General features: G+C 45.2%; 1 long non-coding RNA gene across 1 annotated transcript; it reads right to left on the bottom strand.

The window, feature by feature from the left end:
* Positions 1–6,307: 6,307 nt before the first annotated feature.
* Positions 6,308–8,567, bottom strand: LOC135397800 (uncharacterized). Its single transcript, XR_010423763.1, has 2 exons — positions 8,313–8,567; positions 6,308–7,956 (listed from the first exon to the last, which is right to left on the bottom strand). It is a non-coding gene; the product is annotated as an uncharacterized LOC135397800 (long non-coding RNA).
* Between the last annotated feature and the right edge of the window lie 7,716 nt (positions 8,568–16,283).

Below are 16,283 nucleotides of genomic sequence, written 5' to 3'. Positions count from 1 at the left end.
GAAGGTAATGCTAACGAAAAAAAAAAAAAAAAAAACGCACCTTGCAACACCAGATTGGCAATTTCCTGTTTGCGTATACAGCGACACCTCACACATTTACGGAAAAGTCACCGAGTGAGATCTTTCTGAGGCGCCATGTACGCACAAGATTATCGATGCTAAAACCGAACTCGTTGACAAAATTTGCAGAAAGGACGGCACACAACAAAGTGAAGGCTGATCACAGAAGGGGGAAGTATCGGGTGTTCGTTTGTGGTCAAGACGTCTGTGTGAAAAGCGTAAGAACTGAAAAGATAAGTTGGCGGCCAGGAAAGGTGATCAGGATGATGGCCGACGTGTCATATCTGGTGAAAGTAGGGGAGAATGTTCGATTTTGTCATGCGGATCATCTGAGGTTGCGTGGTGATGAGCAGTGTTTTTGGACCGAATTTCGTGAGCTGGAACACGCTCAAGTAACACCTGTGAATACACCTGTCGTTCCTGAGACCATTGTCGCTCAAGCCGAATGAGGAAGCAACCTGAGAGACTACAATATGTTTAAAGACAGGTTGGTGGAACAGTTGTGTGTGGACTGCTGGACATCGTGTTAACAGGTTGCATGACTTGCGTGTCTGTATTTTCTAATAAGGGGCAGACTTGTGCGTAACGCGTTACTAGTAATTGCGTTACTTGTAATCAATTACTTTTTTGAGTAATTTTTCGAGTAATCAGTTACTTTAAAGTCGAAGTAATTTTTCGAGTAATCAATTACTTTTCTGAGTAATCGATTACTGAGTAATTGATTACTTTCCCGGCAGAGACTAACTCATCTTTTAGATGTTCTGCCCCAAGTCAAGATCTTCGTGCCATCAGCCTTTCCCAGCAAACCATTAATATCCATGGGACATCCCTACAAGGTCGCGAACGCCCTGAATATCTCGACATCCATAGGATATCTATGGGATATCGCACAATTTCATTGCGTTTTGGGCTTACTCCAGTAAACAACAGATGTCCCTGGTATGTTGGAAGGATATCGCGCTCTGGATGTTTGAATGTCCCATGACAAGCAGCCTGCAGATCCTAGGGATGTCTATGGGAGATCCAGGAAATATTTGTTTGTCCTTATAGAGACGGTAACCTGAATTAAAAACACAGTAGTTGATAGGAAGGGATGTCAGAAATGTTGTTGGGTATACTGTGGGTTGATGCAGAAACACAGGAATTGCGAAGATACATCCTCGTCACCGTTACAAATGGTTTACGCCACGCTACCCCTAACGAACGTGTGTGTAACGATTTGTATTTCAGTATATGTTCCATCCAGCTCGCAAATAGAGGTTACTGCGGGTTTTTCCAAGTGGTCCAAGTGAGGCGGGCAGGGTTCGGCACTTACGCTGGCGTATCCCACGGTGTTGCTGTACTGTGTTGAATCCTGTTAGGCTAAGGTAATGTTTTTGTTCCCAATAGTATCAAATGGGTTAAAACACACAATAAATATTATTTGCTGGAACACAGTTGCAGTGGTCTCTACGCACTCTACAAACACTAAATATCTGATGCACAAAATTGTTAAAAGCAAAATATGTACGATATTCGTAATCTCCCGTATATATCCAAATATCCGCGACAGACGTCGCAGGGACTTTCAGTGGATCTACAAACATGGCAGAAATGCTAGTCGCAGGGATATCGCATGGATGTAAAACGGATCTGTGGCAAACTCCACTGGATATCCAAACGTCCCGGGCGAGATATCTTACGGATATTTGTTGGATGTATCTGGTTTGCTGGGTTGTTCTGGAATTTCAGAGTCTCTCTCCCTGATCTCTTCCTACACCAGTGTTGTGGTTCCCTTGGTGGTAGCTTTGGAGGTTTAGTGAGTCATGGGGAAGTTCCACGCATGATCTTCCACAATCGGGTCAACGTCTTCTAGGGTTGCCACACGGCCGGTTATTTGGGCGCTCTGCCGGTTGCCCGTAGGAAGGTGATACCGGCAGCCTTTTGCCGGTTTTGGGGCTCAACACTTTTCATAAGGGCTTTTACGGGATTTTCCCTTCAACATTCCACTACAGCTTGAATAAATCTGGAACACAGACCCAGTTCCGCAGTCACCAGTCGTTTTCTTAGTTATTCATTCTTATTATTATTCATTGTTATTATTATTATCATTGTTATTTCTAGCATCAATGATACAGCCAAACACAGGGACATATGTTTCCTCCTATTATCTTGAGCGAGCACTCTCTCTCTATGTGTGTGTCTCGTCCACCCATCACCCACTTTTCCTTTTCCACAAGCCTTTCCTCCTTTCCCTCTATTCCACCTCCTCTCCCCCAGTCGGTATTTTTCACTACGAAAGGTGACAACCCTAACGTCTTCCCGGGCGATAACTACAGTAGACGTACATATTTTTGGGTTATTTCAGCTGTTGCACTGTTAAACTTTTCTTTTTCTCTTTTTTTTTTTTCTTTTGCTAAGGCACACAGAGACGGGTATAATTTGCGTGAATGCAGAGTAACGACCGGAGTAACGCGTTACTTTTCTACTCGTTACTCAATTACATTTGAAGTCCTGTAATTGGTAACGGTAATCAATTACTTTTTCCGTACAAGTAACGGTAACGGTAATCAATTACTTTTTTCGAGTAACGGGCACAAGTCTGGTAAGGGGTGAGGTGTGATAGTCTATAGCTATAGAGGTTACGTGGAAGACGACGACGATGGGATCTGGCGCGTGAGTGTCAGTTGGTATTGTAGAATGTTTGGGTGCCTGTATCTGTGTTCCGGGGAATGCACGTTTTCAGGAATCGGTGGCGCCACCGAACGGCAAACGCGCGAAGCGCTGGTTGGCAAGCACATATGGTTTCGTTTTGCTCGTGTGTGTTTGTGCCACAGTGCCAGTTGTGCGTCTTGGTCTCGTTAGCTTTGGTTCGTGAAGTTCATGGATCCCCCAGGAAGCAATTTCGTTTCTGGCGGGTACTCATCGGTCACCACAGGGTGGAACAAGATCAGAACCTCTTTGTGCCCAAGTAGTGACCAAATACTGCGCTACTTGCGTTCCGCGGACCTCCCATGTTCCCGACAAACGCAGAGGGGATTTCGTTTTAATACGGAAGGTTATGTTCGTCACACACTTCTGAACGAGCTGGACAGTAGCGGTAATGTGCGTCTCTTCAAGGCGGTATGTTTGCCTTCAATGAAGAAGGGGTTTTATGAAGTCTACGCAGCCGTTGACAAGACTACAAACGACGTACTCGGTTGCTACTGCGGATGTACTGTTGGGTACGTAGCTGATATTCCTCTCGCTTTTAACGTGAGAGTGATATGGACCATTAATAAATTTGAGAGCGTATTCATCACCGTTCTGTCAATCCATGTATTAGTTCCAAGCCCCCTTGGAAGTTTGAAGGGCCAGAAACAATAACCTTTTTTACGTACTGAGAACGTTAGAGGCGTATCGTTCTTACATTTCAGTCTTGTTGGAAACTGCCAACATGTAGCTGGCCTGTTGTTCAGCCTCCAGGAACAGGAAAATATTTCCTGCACGGACGTCCTATGTACTTGGGTCGTGCCACCGGATGGTACGTAACCATTACTTGCTACAGTAAAATAGTATCATACTTGTATCAGGGCAGATTTGTTTATAAATTCATGAATAATGTATATGAGTATTCCATCACAGATATGAAATAGGGGTTTCAGCTTGATTTTGTCCATGCTTGTATTTTGTCAGAGTGCCAGCGATTTGTGATTTGTACATTTTCCACGCAGCCAAAAAAGTTGGCCCAACCATTCCCCTCCAGGACATCACGTTCAGAAAGGTCACCATGGAGAATCCGACACCACGTCCAAAGAAGAAACGATGTTACAGTCCATGTCCGACAGCAGCTCTAGACGATACAGATGGGCTTTGTCGCAGTATCCAGGTTAGAACGTGTTCTCTAGATACCCCACATGTCACACAACGGTAGTAATGGGTAGTAGTCCGTAACACACTATCAATAGTACTATCAGTAGCTGGGCCGACACTATTGCCAGTCACTGCACTGCTACTGAAGAGGATGGTGCAGTGAAGTGCATGAAACTGCAATGACACATTTGTTTATAATGTTGTAACTGTCATTTACATGCTTTTGTACATTTGTTCTTTTGACAAATTTGTTTCCAGGCTTCGTTTCCTGACTGCCTTTGGCTGCGATACAATAGACCAGGAAACAGAAGTGACGAGGTAGATGTTGCGGAGATACAGAAGCACACACCTACCACACCTCCACCGACAAATCGAACTCAGCCAATCATCGAAAGTGGCTCCTCGCTCTGGAGCGACAGAAATAGTGCACTGTTTGAAGCACATATTCAAGGTACAATAGATGCTCCCTGACAGGACCTATATTAGGGGTCACATATTAGAGGAGGGGCTGGGCCATCTTACATATTCCATTTTTTAATACTGTGTTTCAGGAAACAAGTGTCTGTCACCAGAACAGGTAGCCACTATTGTGAAAAAGACACAAGGACAGTCAAGGAACACTGAATGGAGGAAGCAGAGAGGGGCCGTCTGACATCATCCATTTTCAGGCGTGTAGTGAAATGCCGGATTCCTGAGGGGCTACTGAGGAGCATCTTGTATCCTGCAAGTTATCAACCTTCATGTGCGGCACAGTTATACGGGATACGTACAGCACGAAGAGGATGCAGTGACAGCATACCGCTCTATTATGTGTGCTTTGCACTTGGAGGACATACATTGTGAGGAGACCGGCCTCCTTGTTCACCCACAGTACCCGTTCTTGGCTGCGTCTCCTGATCGAGTCGTAAAGTATGGAGACACTGTTGGGATTGTTGAAGTGAAATGCCCCTTTAAGCACAAGGGTCAGACACCAGAGGATGCATGCGCAGATAATGGTTTTTGCAGCAGCCTCACAAAAGATGGTGTTACCCTCAAACGTGGGCATGCTTATTATTTTCAGGTCCAAGGACAGCTGGCAGTCACTTCATACCCTTGGTGTGATTTTGTCGTATGGACAAATGTTACATGTAACCTTTGTATGAGTAGCGAACAATGTGCATCATGCCTTGCACGGTCAATAAGTGTTGAACGAATATACCCAGATGCAGCATTCTGGGAGGAGGAAGTTCTGAATGGTCTTCTGTATTTTTACAGGCATGCACTTGTGCCCGAAATGCTTACGATGCGTGTTAGGAACGGGGGCAAGCTATATGAATGTTTTCCTGGCTATGTACCATATCAGAAGGCAAAGAAGGGGTTCTTTGTTGTGTCATCTTTTAGCGGACAGAAAATGAAAATCAAAAGGTTTAGGTAACGTGTTTTCTTTACGTGATATGCAGTTCTATTGAGAGCAGAACACTTGTCAAACAGCAGTAGAAGAGCAGAAGAAAACAGACTGTTTGTGCGATGAAAGATGAAAGTCACTGAAAAGGTTAGCCAGCTGTAGGACAGTAACCCACATTCAAATAAGTTGAGGCTTTGTATGTGTTTGTCCTGTCTGTGTTGTTCCAGCCTCAGAACACCAGTTCTCTTGTTCTACTATTTGTGCATTACATGAAAAGTATTACATGTTTTCTGCACAAGTGCCAGGCTTGTACGTAACACATTACAAGTAATTGCTTTACTAGTAATCAATTACTTTGTTTTGTTTTAGTAATTTTGTGAGTAAGCTCCTATTCCCATTCAAAGGCGACCAGCTCCAATCTCTCAGAGCGGGTCAAGGTATGTGTAATTTCACAAATTTGAATTAGCCATACAACTTATTATTACGAAAGTACCGGTCGAGGTAATGCGTCACTTTTTTCACCAATTTTGGAATAGTGATTTCTAATACTAGTAACGGTAATCAATTAGCTGTTTCGAGTAACGTGTACAAGTATGACAAGTACAATAAAAATGCTGCACGTTTTCATTTTATCACTCACTTTGTGAACCGTTGTTTCCAAAAAGAGAGACCCCTTCATATTTATGTACATACGCGAGCAATAATAGTTTTATATATTGATGATTAGGGCCTGGGAGTTTGTAGCAGTGCATATTGTTTTAGATGTATGATGATGGCTTTCGAGGGGTTTTCTGCAGGTTTCCAAGAAGAGCAAAAAGTGCAGAACTTTCCTGTCGGTTATTTATGTAAATTTCTGAGTGATTGTTAAGTGCGCATATCATGTCATTTGTAACCCTTTTGTGCATATTTCTTTAAATGATAATCATATATTTACATGCAATGAACGAGTCTTGTCGTTCTTCGACGCATACTTGCATGCATTGTGCGGTGCAAGTGGTGGCAGTTGGCGGGGTACATTGGAGACAACTGTGATCATAAGCAGTGCAGTCTTTATTTATGGGAAAGAACATTAATCAAAGCAAAGAATTTTGCATTACAGTCATTTGCGAACATCACTATCGTGACATATGAACAGTGTGGTCCTTCCACATTCTCAATTTATCTCAAAAATTTATCAAAGCAAGCATGTAAAGCAACTGGGGATGTTGAATGGGAGAGGAGGATGATAAAGAAAAGGGACGCAACTGGGATACCCTTTAACTGTCTAAAAATGTGCAAGCCAGAATAAATACAATGGACCAGCAATACGCCTCAAAATCAAGTAATATTGTGTACCAAACTCAGAAAAAGGGGGGGGGGGAAGATAAATGGAATGAGATGACAGACAGCTAAAATGTTTACATTGCTCACTCCTAAGACGTGCAAAAGGGCTAATGACACAACCTATTACAACGTTTCTAAAGTTCTGTGTAGTTGTGATGACTTTGGATCCCCTGGTCTAGCAGTTTTCGGGAAAATATCGGGTTAAACCCTGTTTTTCCTTATCTGAATCAGGGGTAAATATTGGGTGTAATGTCGGGGGCCCTACAAATGTTATGGACCTGCCTTTGCAATTAGGGGGGACTGGAAGTTGCTGAGAAAACAACATACTCTGAATATTTGGGGTGCAATGTCAGTCATATTAATGGGGAATGGCTTGTCCAAAATGTGAAATTCTTTTACGCGTCTAATTACCCGCTCAATATGAATACGTGCGCTGGCTATTCGACGAGTGGAAGACACATCTGCGGCAGGCATCTGCGCAGTTCTCTTAAATGGTGGCATGTATACTTTAACACCATCTGGCAGTGAATGAACTTTAAAGCCTTTGTCAGTCATGACGGCGTCACCTGGCTGCAAAAGCTGAAAAAACTTACTTTGCTCTGTAATGAATGTGTCACTTGCTTGCCCACCCCACAAGTCTGATACAAAACAGAGGTAGCCATCTGGTGTGGCAGCGACAAGCACTTTGAAGGTAATTTAGTGCTTGTAAGACGAAGATGTGAAGCGTTGTGCATTGAGTCCGAATGGCCTCTGGATGCGTACCTCAGTGCAGTCTATTACAAAACGGGTGTCTTCAAAGCCCTTAAACGAAGCAGGCAGGTGTTGTTGAACCTCACGTCTCGATGGGATTGTTGTTGCTGCCCTTAGTGCCCGATCCAGCAGATTTATCCACGTGGTAAACATTTCACTCAGACGTCCCTCCGACAGTCCAAAGTTTCTTGACATTTCTCGAATGGGCATGCCCGCCCTCAGCCGCACGAGCACAATGAAAAGTTCCTCATGCAGCTCTGTTTTCTTCGGCCTCCCTCGCTCATCATCGAAACCTTTCCGTGCAGAAGACCAATACACCATGTTACGGGCATGAGGCTTTAAATGGTTAAATAAATTCTCAAACTGTGTTCTGTCTTTAAGCCCAGTGTAGTACTTGAAGCTGCGATCGTCAAGAGTGTCCACATGGAGTTGCCGGTAACTGAGGTCTTTATTTTGCTGCTCCAGTTCTGCTACCCGCTTCTTCAATAACGTGTTTTCTTTGAGGAGATTCACAACAATGTCGTGCTCAGTTCTCTCTCCGTCTTCATAGTGCAGACCAGTAGCTGTTACTGCATTATCATGTTCAGGAAGAGATGATGCTCCTTGCCCTGAAAGAAGCAGCATACATGTCTATGATGCAAATAATGCGTTGACACTCAAAGAAACAATAACTCGTCCACTGCATACGTTGCAGGTCCCCGTTGGGTGAACCAGTACGTTTCTCAGAGAGCGAAAGAAGAATAGCAGCAGCATCTGTATCCGTACAAGTACTTTGCGTCACCGTAGTCATGCTATCCGGTTCTGCTGAATCTATTGTTGGGTCAGGTACTGTCATTGGGGGTCCTGTGCTGGAAACAGTAGCGCTACTGACGGAGGCATGCTCTGCGGTATGCGATACGGGATATTTAGGAGATAGAGGTTTAGGTGCTCGGAAGCCTATTAGTTACGCAAGCAATGGGCTTACCCTCATTGAGCGACTTGCATATTCTGACAGCCGTCCGCATGAAGCGATCCACCGCCGCCTTCGAGGCTGACGTGTGCGCATCTCGTCTTGGAATGTAGTCGGGATGAAGTGGTGACTTGGATGGCTTGCCTGTGCGGGGACGTTCTGATTATTACTCACGAGGAACCCCGTTGCGCTGATCGCGCTCGTTCACTTCATCCTTCAAAACGAAGGTACATAAGAACATAACAGCTAACATGCCTGACGTGAAATGCCGTCAGCAAACTCTGTCGTTCTTTGAAGGCAGCCATTGTGTCCCGTCCGCCTCTTTCCTGTTTGATGCTCCGATCCAGGCATTACGCTGCTCCTTGTTCTGTCGTTTACACGGGTACCGAAAGAAGCCCAACTTGCTGCATTTCCTGTACCTTTCGCTACAACCTCGAAATGAGCATGTGATTGTCATTCTATGCAGAGTGGTACTATGCCGCAGACATTTAACACATCGAAAACATTTCCACCTCAGCGGGAAGAACAATGTAAAGAAATAGAACTCTTGCCAACCACCAGTTCGTCTGAGTTCCGACAGGGCGCACCACCATCTCGCGCATGCTCCTTGCCCCTTTTCTGAAAAGGTGCATTGGAATAAATGATTAAGACCACGACCCCAAGTTATTACAGACACAAAATTTGAAGGGAGACGAATAAGAGCACTTTATCACCGCTAGCGACATCGAGTGCATCAAGCATGGTGGCCGAAATATGTTAGTTGGATTATCAACGTGATTACGGTATTCTTGTAGAAAATTTGGATGATGACGAGACTGAAGCCATGCTGCTGGATGAAATCCTGGATGAGCGAGACCCCCCCGGCAACGTTTTTAACAAAAGGGCGGCTGAATTTGGTGGCAATAACGGCAGACGAGGCTCGGAGCCTGTTCAGATTTGAAAAGGAAGATCTTCCTAGACTGAGATCTGCTCTCAGACTCCCATCCCAGCTATGCACAGCGAATGGCACAGTCGTCGATGGAATGGATGCGCTTGCCATCGCTCTGAGGCGACTCGGCTATCCGAACCGTCTGTGCGACGTGGAAATGTTGTTCGGCCGCCACGTGTCGACATTGTCGCTGATATCAAATCAAGTGAACGAGCATATCGTAACGACTTTTGGCCACTTAATAAGCAACTTCAGATGTCATGACTGGCTTAACGTCGAGCAGTTCGCCAAGGTGAGCTGTAGGGTTCATTTTTCGTTGCGGGAGGCTAGTGTTAATCGTTGCCATCTCATTTTACAGGCTGTGTACGACAAAGGGGCTGCGCTGCCGAACTGCTGGGGCTTCCTCGATGGCACAGCAAGGGGAATTTGTCAGCCATCGAAGGAGCCGAGAGCTTACTTCCACAAACGGTTTCACAAACGGTTCCACTGCCTCTAGTATCAGCGCTATGTGCCCAAATGGAATCATAGTGAGGTTGGACGGTCCATACCAAGGGAACAGGCATGACCCTGGTAAGTCACACACAGCGCTGAGGAGCACCTGTGTGCAGAGTGGATGTTTCAAGTTGAATTTGAATATGATGAACCAATCGCACGCTTTTTGTGTACCGGTGCTGTCGGTTAAAGAAAGTCATGTGTGAATGCACCACCTAATGTGATAACGAAAGCTATTAGAGCAATATCAGCTCGGCAGTATGGAACGTGGCTACTGTATCATTTCAGCCACAACCTTTCTCAGTCCTTGATTCTGATATTGCCTTTACATCTCCCCATGTAACAGGTATCTTACGTGACAGCGGCCTTTACAGCAGCCTGGAAGAATTTTTGGGAGACAGGGTCTATGTGCTGTACGGCGACCCTGCATACCTATTGAAACCATTCCTGCAGTGGTCTTTTTCGACAACAGGGATCACCCCAGACAAGGCACTGTACAACAGGAGGATGAGCGCAGTGAGGCAAGCCGTAGGGTTTGGAAAGGTGGTCTCTGAATTTGCCTTCCTTGATTTTAAAAAGAATCAGAAGCCGCGCCTGCAGCACTTGACAGCAATATACAAAGCCGCTGTGATCTCGGCGAACTGTCACATCTGCTTGTATAGCAGCCAGACATCCATGTCTTTCAATCTCTCCCCATCAGCACTGGAATGCTATTTGAAAGAAATGTAACTATGCACATTGATGTTATGTGAAAGAAATGTAAACATGTAAATTGGTGTTATGTGAAAGAAATGTAAATATGTACGAAGAAAGTAGGAAGTCACTGAAAAGGTTAGTCAGCTGTAGGACTTGAACCCACCTCTTCTGGAATGCTGGTTCAGGGCTCTACCAGTTGCGAAAAGCTAACATGCCTCTCCAATGGACACATACGCGTCCTATCCTAGCGGCTCTCCAACGAACCATGCTCGGCGCGCGTCGAAACAAATACACAAAGGACCAAAACCGGTTCGGAGTGGGGCCGACAAGGTCTCCCCACTGGTCTCCACTTCTGTCGTCCCCATAGTGCGCCATCTTGTGAAGACGGAGACAATCCTCTCCAGCGCTTCAAGGTCATACGCATGCGCATAGGCCATTGTGAAAAAGGTCCATTACTTCCAGGGTTGCGTCATCTGAAAGGACAAATCTCATCCTCTCACTCACTCATCCCCCTTTCACTCTTACATATTTTCTCACTCACACACACACACATTCATACCACGGGGGGATGATTGAGTGGGGGGGGGTAGAGATTTGTCCCTTTAGGTGATAAAAACGTGGAAGTAATTGTGGAGGCATATTAGCTTGTCTCAGTTGGGAGAGCCCTGTACTGGTGGTAATCCAGAAGATGTCAGTGGGTCTGAGTCCTGCAGCTGGCTAACCTTTTTAGTGGCTTCCTACTTTCTTCGTTCACTGTTTTTAGGCACTTGAGGCTTTGTGTCTTCGGTGTTCCAGCCTCAGAACACCAATTCCCACCATGACCACATAAATATGTAAATCAGTGTTGTGTGAAAGAGATGTAAATAGGACTGTAATGTGAAAGAAACGTAAATATATAAATCAAGTAGTATAGGTAGAGAATGGATGCTTGGACACTAAAAATGTAGTTCTGTGTACCTAAAATAGGCATAAAAGGCATCTGAAAGAAATCTAAATATATGCAGCTCCTCCCACTGGTGGTGACCTGCCGACCGTAAGGGGCGCATGCACGCGGTTCCAGAAAACTCTCTTCTGACACTGTACAGTAACCGTAACCGAACTTATATTCGTTTCGGATTCAGTCCCTGCGCGAGTGTTCTTCGAAGATGTATGGCCATCAAAGTGCATCTTACAGTCAAAGTACGGAAGAAGACGTAAAAGATCGGCGCTCCAAGCAGCAAAAACACTTTTTCTCAATAGTAATGTGCGGGTTACATGAATGCAGTAACATGAGCCGCTTAATTTTCAATAGTCGTCGAAAATCCGACTTTGAAGTTCGGGGCAATCGAAATTATATCTTTCTATTTTCTGACTTTTTTGTGCATTTTAAGACGACTCTGGACATATAACAATGCTCTTGCCATTTCATTCATTAATGGAGCCCATCATAATCGCACCCAGGCAGCACAGGCCGTCAGGGAAAGAACGGGAATGCAATGGGGGCTTCGGCTTCTGAACGGGCGATAGTGCTGGATTGGCTCGCAGTCGTCTGAGAGGAGGAGGTATAGAGCACAAGAGGACATAAGATCATCCCATTGGCGTAGCCAGACCTCCAAGGTAGGGGGGGGGGGGGCTCGATACGAAAACTCGCCCTACTCCCCCCCCCCCCCCGCCGCTGATCCTGGGCGCGACAACATACACATACTCGTGCAAGCCGCAAAATGCGGTAAAAAAAAACAGAACGAAAATAATTGATTTGATCATTGTCATTGTTCATGTCCAATGAGGTGGTGTCACGAGATTGGAAGGATTTTGAAAAGCTCATACTTTGAAAACCATTCAAGAGTGCTGCTTAGACGCCATGAACTGTAAGAACTTTCGCGATCGTCACGCTGTCACCCCCCCATATATATATATTATTTTCTCCTCGGATTTGCACGATTTCCGTGGGTCGGTCCGTGGCAGGTAGGGGGGGCTCGAGCCCCCACCCCCCCTAGCTCCCCGTGGCTACGCCACTGGATCATCCCCAGACGGCTTCCCCCAATCCCCGGATGATTTCACAACTGACGGTCATATGACCAAGAATATAGGGTCGTTCCCCAATGCTACTCTGAGCACTTCCCGACAATCAGTCACCTGACCGGCCCCAGTAAATTGATTTCTCTTCCCCGAGTGCTAGCCGCCGACTGTAGCAATCACGTGACCCACAGTTCTGGCCAATAATGAGGCTCGATCAACCGGTCGTGTTTGCGTGGTCGGAGATCCCGTCGCCCTCGTTGTAAGTAACCTATGGGTCCTACCGTGCCGCCGTAATTTTCGAGGGATTTCGACATTTTGGAATGGTCTTTTGTGGTCCCTCTCGTATTGACAAACGTTACTCGTAGATGCTTTTCAACATAAACGACACCGCTCTAGAAGGCTTGTCTCAAAATTTAGCAGTGCAGCGTCGCATGGTTTGAGTTTTAGTGCTTCATTATGCTTTTTGCGTTGCTTTTCGGTTAACAAGTTACGTTTTGAATAAAATATGGTTCAGTAAAGTGTAGAAGCGCATGTATAGTGTACTTCACATCAGACGAAAGGGGTGACGATTTCTTCAGGTTGACTGTGTGCAGCAGCTGTGCTTCCAACTTCTGCGTGTCTACAAAACTGGAAGCAAGGACATCTTCAGCTCAGCATAAGTTTTCGTGGTCATGAGACATATTAAAGTTGCAAAGAAAAACGAATTCCTTAAGTGAATAAATTATCCTGCATTAATCCGTCCGTGCGATATGACGCAGAATGCCAACTTATTTCCAATGGTGTTCATAAACTATCGTGCGCTTCAATGCAGAATGTCACACTGGACCGGCCGTGCGAAAAGAACTCAGATCCTTGATGAGGGGTATCGATGAAGAGTCCACCACAAGATTTCTGCTTCAGAGCCTTTCTACCGGTGGTTAGCAGACCTTGTCAAGCCATGCTGACAACGGTAAGCCTAGCTATTTGCTCTGTATTCAATAATGTGTGTATTGTGGTGTGGTACACTTTTACCAAACGGTATAATCCTGACCCGAAGGTATCTTCCTCTTCCAGAATTCATCCCGCACTTAAGTTAAGACTCTGTGAACCTATCTCGCCATGATGTTTGCTTGCAAGATGTACAATCTGGTATGCTGTATCATTAAAAAAAAAAAAAGTCAGTGACGATTTAGCTGCACATGCGAGAGAAATACGGTAGCATTAAGCGCTTTTTCTGGTGCATACTTGACTTCTGGGTAGCCACTTCCGGCCTAAACCCGACTTCCGGTTGTCCACCTCCTGTCTATACTTGACTTCCGGTTCGACACCTGCAATTACTATACAGGGTGTCCACGCTTGTGAAAAAGGTCCATTACCTGTGGTTACATGATATAATTAAAGGGCAACTGAAAGTAATTGAGGCTAATTAAAGGTTAAATGTTATTGAGGTTAAGTAAATGGACCTACATACAGGGTGTCCACGCTAAGTGTGAACAGATTTTTTAAAAATATATATAACACTTTTTCCAAGATGAAATCAATTGCAATATAGCATATGCTGAAGGGCGCTCCCTAGCAGGGCATTAGCAAATTCCAAAGGCAATGTCTTAATTAACTTTTATTAATTAACGTTTTAATTATAAAAGCTACAAAGTTGTCCCAATGAGAACATCTGTTCCTTTCGGTCACCTGATATCGTAGCCGTTTTCAGAACAAAAATCCGTTCGATAGATCGCCCGCAAAAAATTCGTGAAGGAACGCCTTTTTTTTCTCTTTATTTTGTTCATTGCGTTTCTTAGAAGACGCGTATTTCCTTCATCCCCAACGGGAGAGGGGGAAGGAGGGTGTGCCGCCTCATGCGTCGAAGATGAGCTTTAACTTGCGGAAACAAAACAAAAACAAATGTATCGGGTGACTCTATCGGAACTGACCTTATCTTGGGTTGCATTTTCTGTTTCCTTTTCATCTTTTTCCGGTACGCGAGAGGCGATAGTGTGCTCTTTCTCCCTCTCACATTGGGGGTGAAAGAAAGACCCGTCTTCTAAGAAGCACAATGAACAAAATAAAGGAAAAAATGGCGTTCCTTCACGAATTTTTTGCGGGCGATCTATCGAACGGATTTTCGTTCTGAAAACGGCTACGATATCAGGTGACCGAAAGGAACAGATGTTCTCATTGGGACAACTTTGTAGCTTTTATAATTAAAAAGTTAATTAATGAAAGTTAATGAAGACATTGCCTTTGGACTTTGCTAATGCTCTGCTAGGGAGTGCCCTTTAGCATATGCTATATTGCAATTGATTTCATCTTGGAAAAAGTGTGATATATATTTTTGAAAAATCTGTTCACACTTAGCGTGGACACCCTGTATGTAGGTCCATTTACTTAACCTCAATAACATTTAACCTTTAATTAGCCTCAATTACTTTCAGTTGCCCTTTAATTATATCATGTAACCACAGGTAATGGACCTTTTTCACAACGCTTCTGCGCATGCTCTGTGACCCTGACGGCGCCGGAGAGGGTTCTCTACATATTCAATAGATGGCGCCATCGTGGCGCCGGCTGTGTTTTGGCGCGTGCCGAGCGTGTTTCGCTGGACAGCCGCTAGGATACGGCGCCAGTGTGAAAAAGGTCCATCCTGAATAGACAAGTTCAGAAAATCCCAGAGTGCTTAGCGCCGCTTTGAACTGTCGGGGTTTACTAATACGAAAGAAACGAGTGGTCTCCAAACTGTTCTGATTTCTCTCCTACCGGTCCATTGTCCGCGACGTGTCAAGGTCAGCGAAAGCGAAATATGAACGATTATCCTTCGTTCCCCCGCTCAGCAAGCGCCCAGGATGCAATGCGTGCGCAACGAACTCTGGGATTTTCTGAACTCGTCTATTCCATTTAATTGTTTACTTTTCTTTACGTGCTTTAATTGCTCTCAAATTCCCTGTCATGGACGTTAATTATATTTAATTACCCCGGTAGCCTCCAGTTACCGTCGGTAGTCTAATTTCATCTTTCTGCGAATTGCATATATCCTACATTCATTGCCTTTAAACTCGAGAGTCTTGCTTTAGTTACCTTTTACCGGCCTCGGTGGCTCAGTCGGTAGCGTGTTCGCCTTCTGATCCCAAGATCGCGGGTTCGAACCCGGCCGAGGACGCCAGCAACTTGGTGGCAGAGTACAAGTTGCTCAGGCACGCCGTCTTCCGCGAGGGACGTTAAATACGGGGTGCCGTGTGATGAGCTTTCATCGCACGTTAAAGAACCCTCAGGTGGGCAAAAGCAATCCACAGATCGACCGCTGTGGCGTCGCTCAGGATCTCAGGTGTCTCGTGACGTAAACACCCAATTATTATTATTTAGTTACCTTTTCACCTCTAATTACCTTCAATTACTCTTCCCCATGCTCTTAGTTATCTTCAACTACTTCAATTCAAATGATTTTCCTCTATTTACGTTTACCCTATTATATCCCCTTTACATGTCCACTTATACCTCTGCCTCGGTGAGGCTTCATTATCTCTCTATCTCTCTCTTTCTCTCTCACACATACATACCTACATGCATACATATTGTGAGGTCTTTATAGGGACGCGTTACCGAACACTGCGCGAGCTCGCGATGCCTCCGCCTTCCGCATCGTCGTTACCACAGCAACAGGGCGCTCACGTGGTACTCTCCGCGGGTGGCTAAAAAAAAACAGTTTTTCGAGAACGGCGCAGCCAATGCGCGTGGCAGAGGGTAGTAGCCCGCGCAGAGAAGGAAGAACAACGCAAAGCTCCACCAAGGGCCCGAAACTCACCAGTTTCTTTGCGGGATAAAGTGAGGCGCTTCATGCGTTTCGCGTCATCGGACGTCAGAAAACGTCATAAATTGAAATTGAACGTCATGGAGACATC

This window comes from Ornithodoros turicata, chromosome 6 (assembly GCF_037126465.1).
Source record: "Ornithodoros turicata isolate Travis chromosome 6, ASM3712646v1, whole genome shotgun sequence".
Lineage (NCBI taxonomy): Eukaryota > Metazoa > Arthropoda > Arachnida > Ixodida > Argasidae > Ornithodoros > Ornithodoros turicata.
Note: the sequence above shows the minus strand (reverse complement) of the source record. Positions and strands in the feature narration are given on the sequence as shown.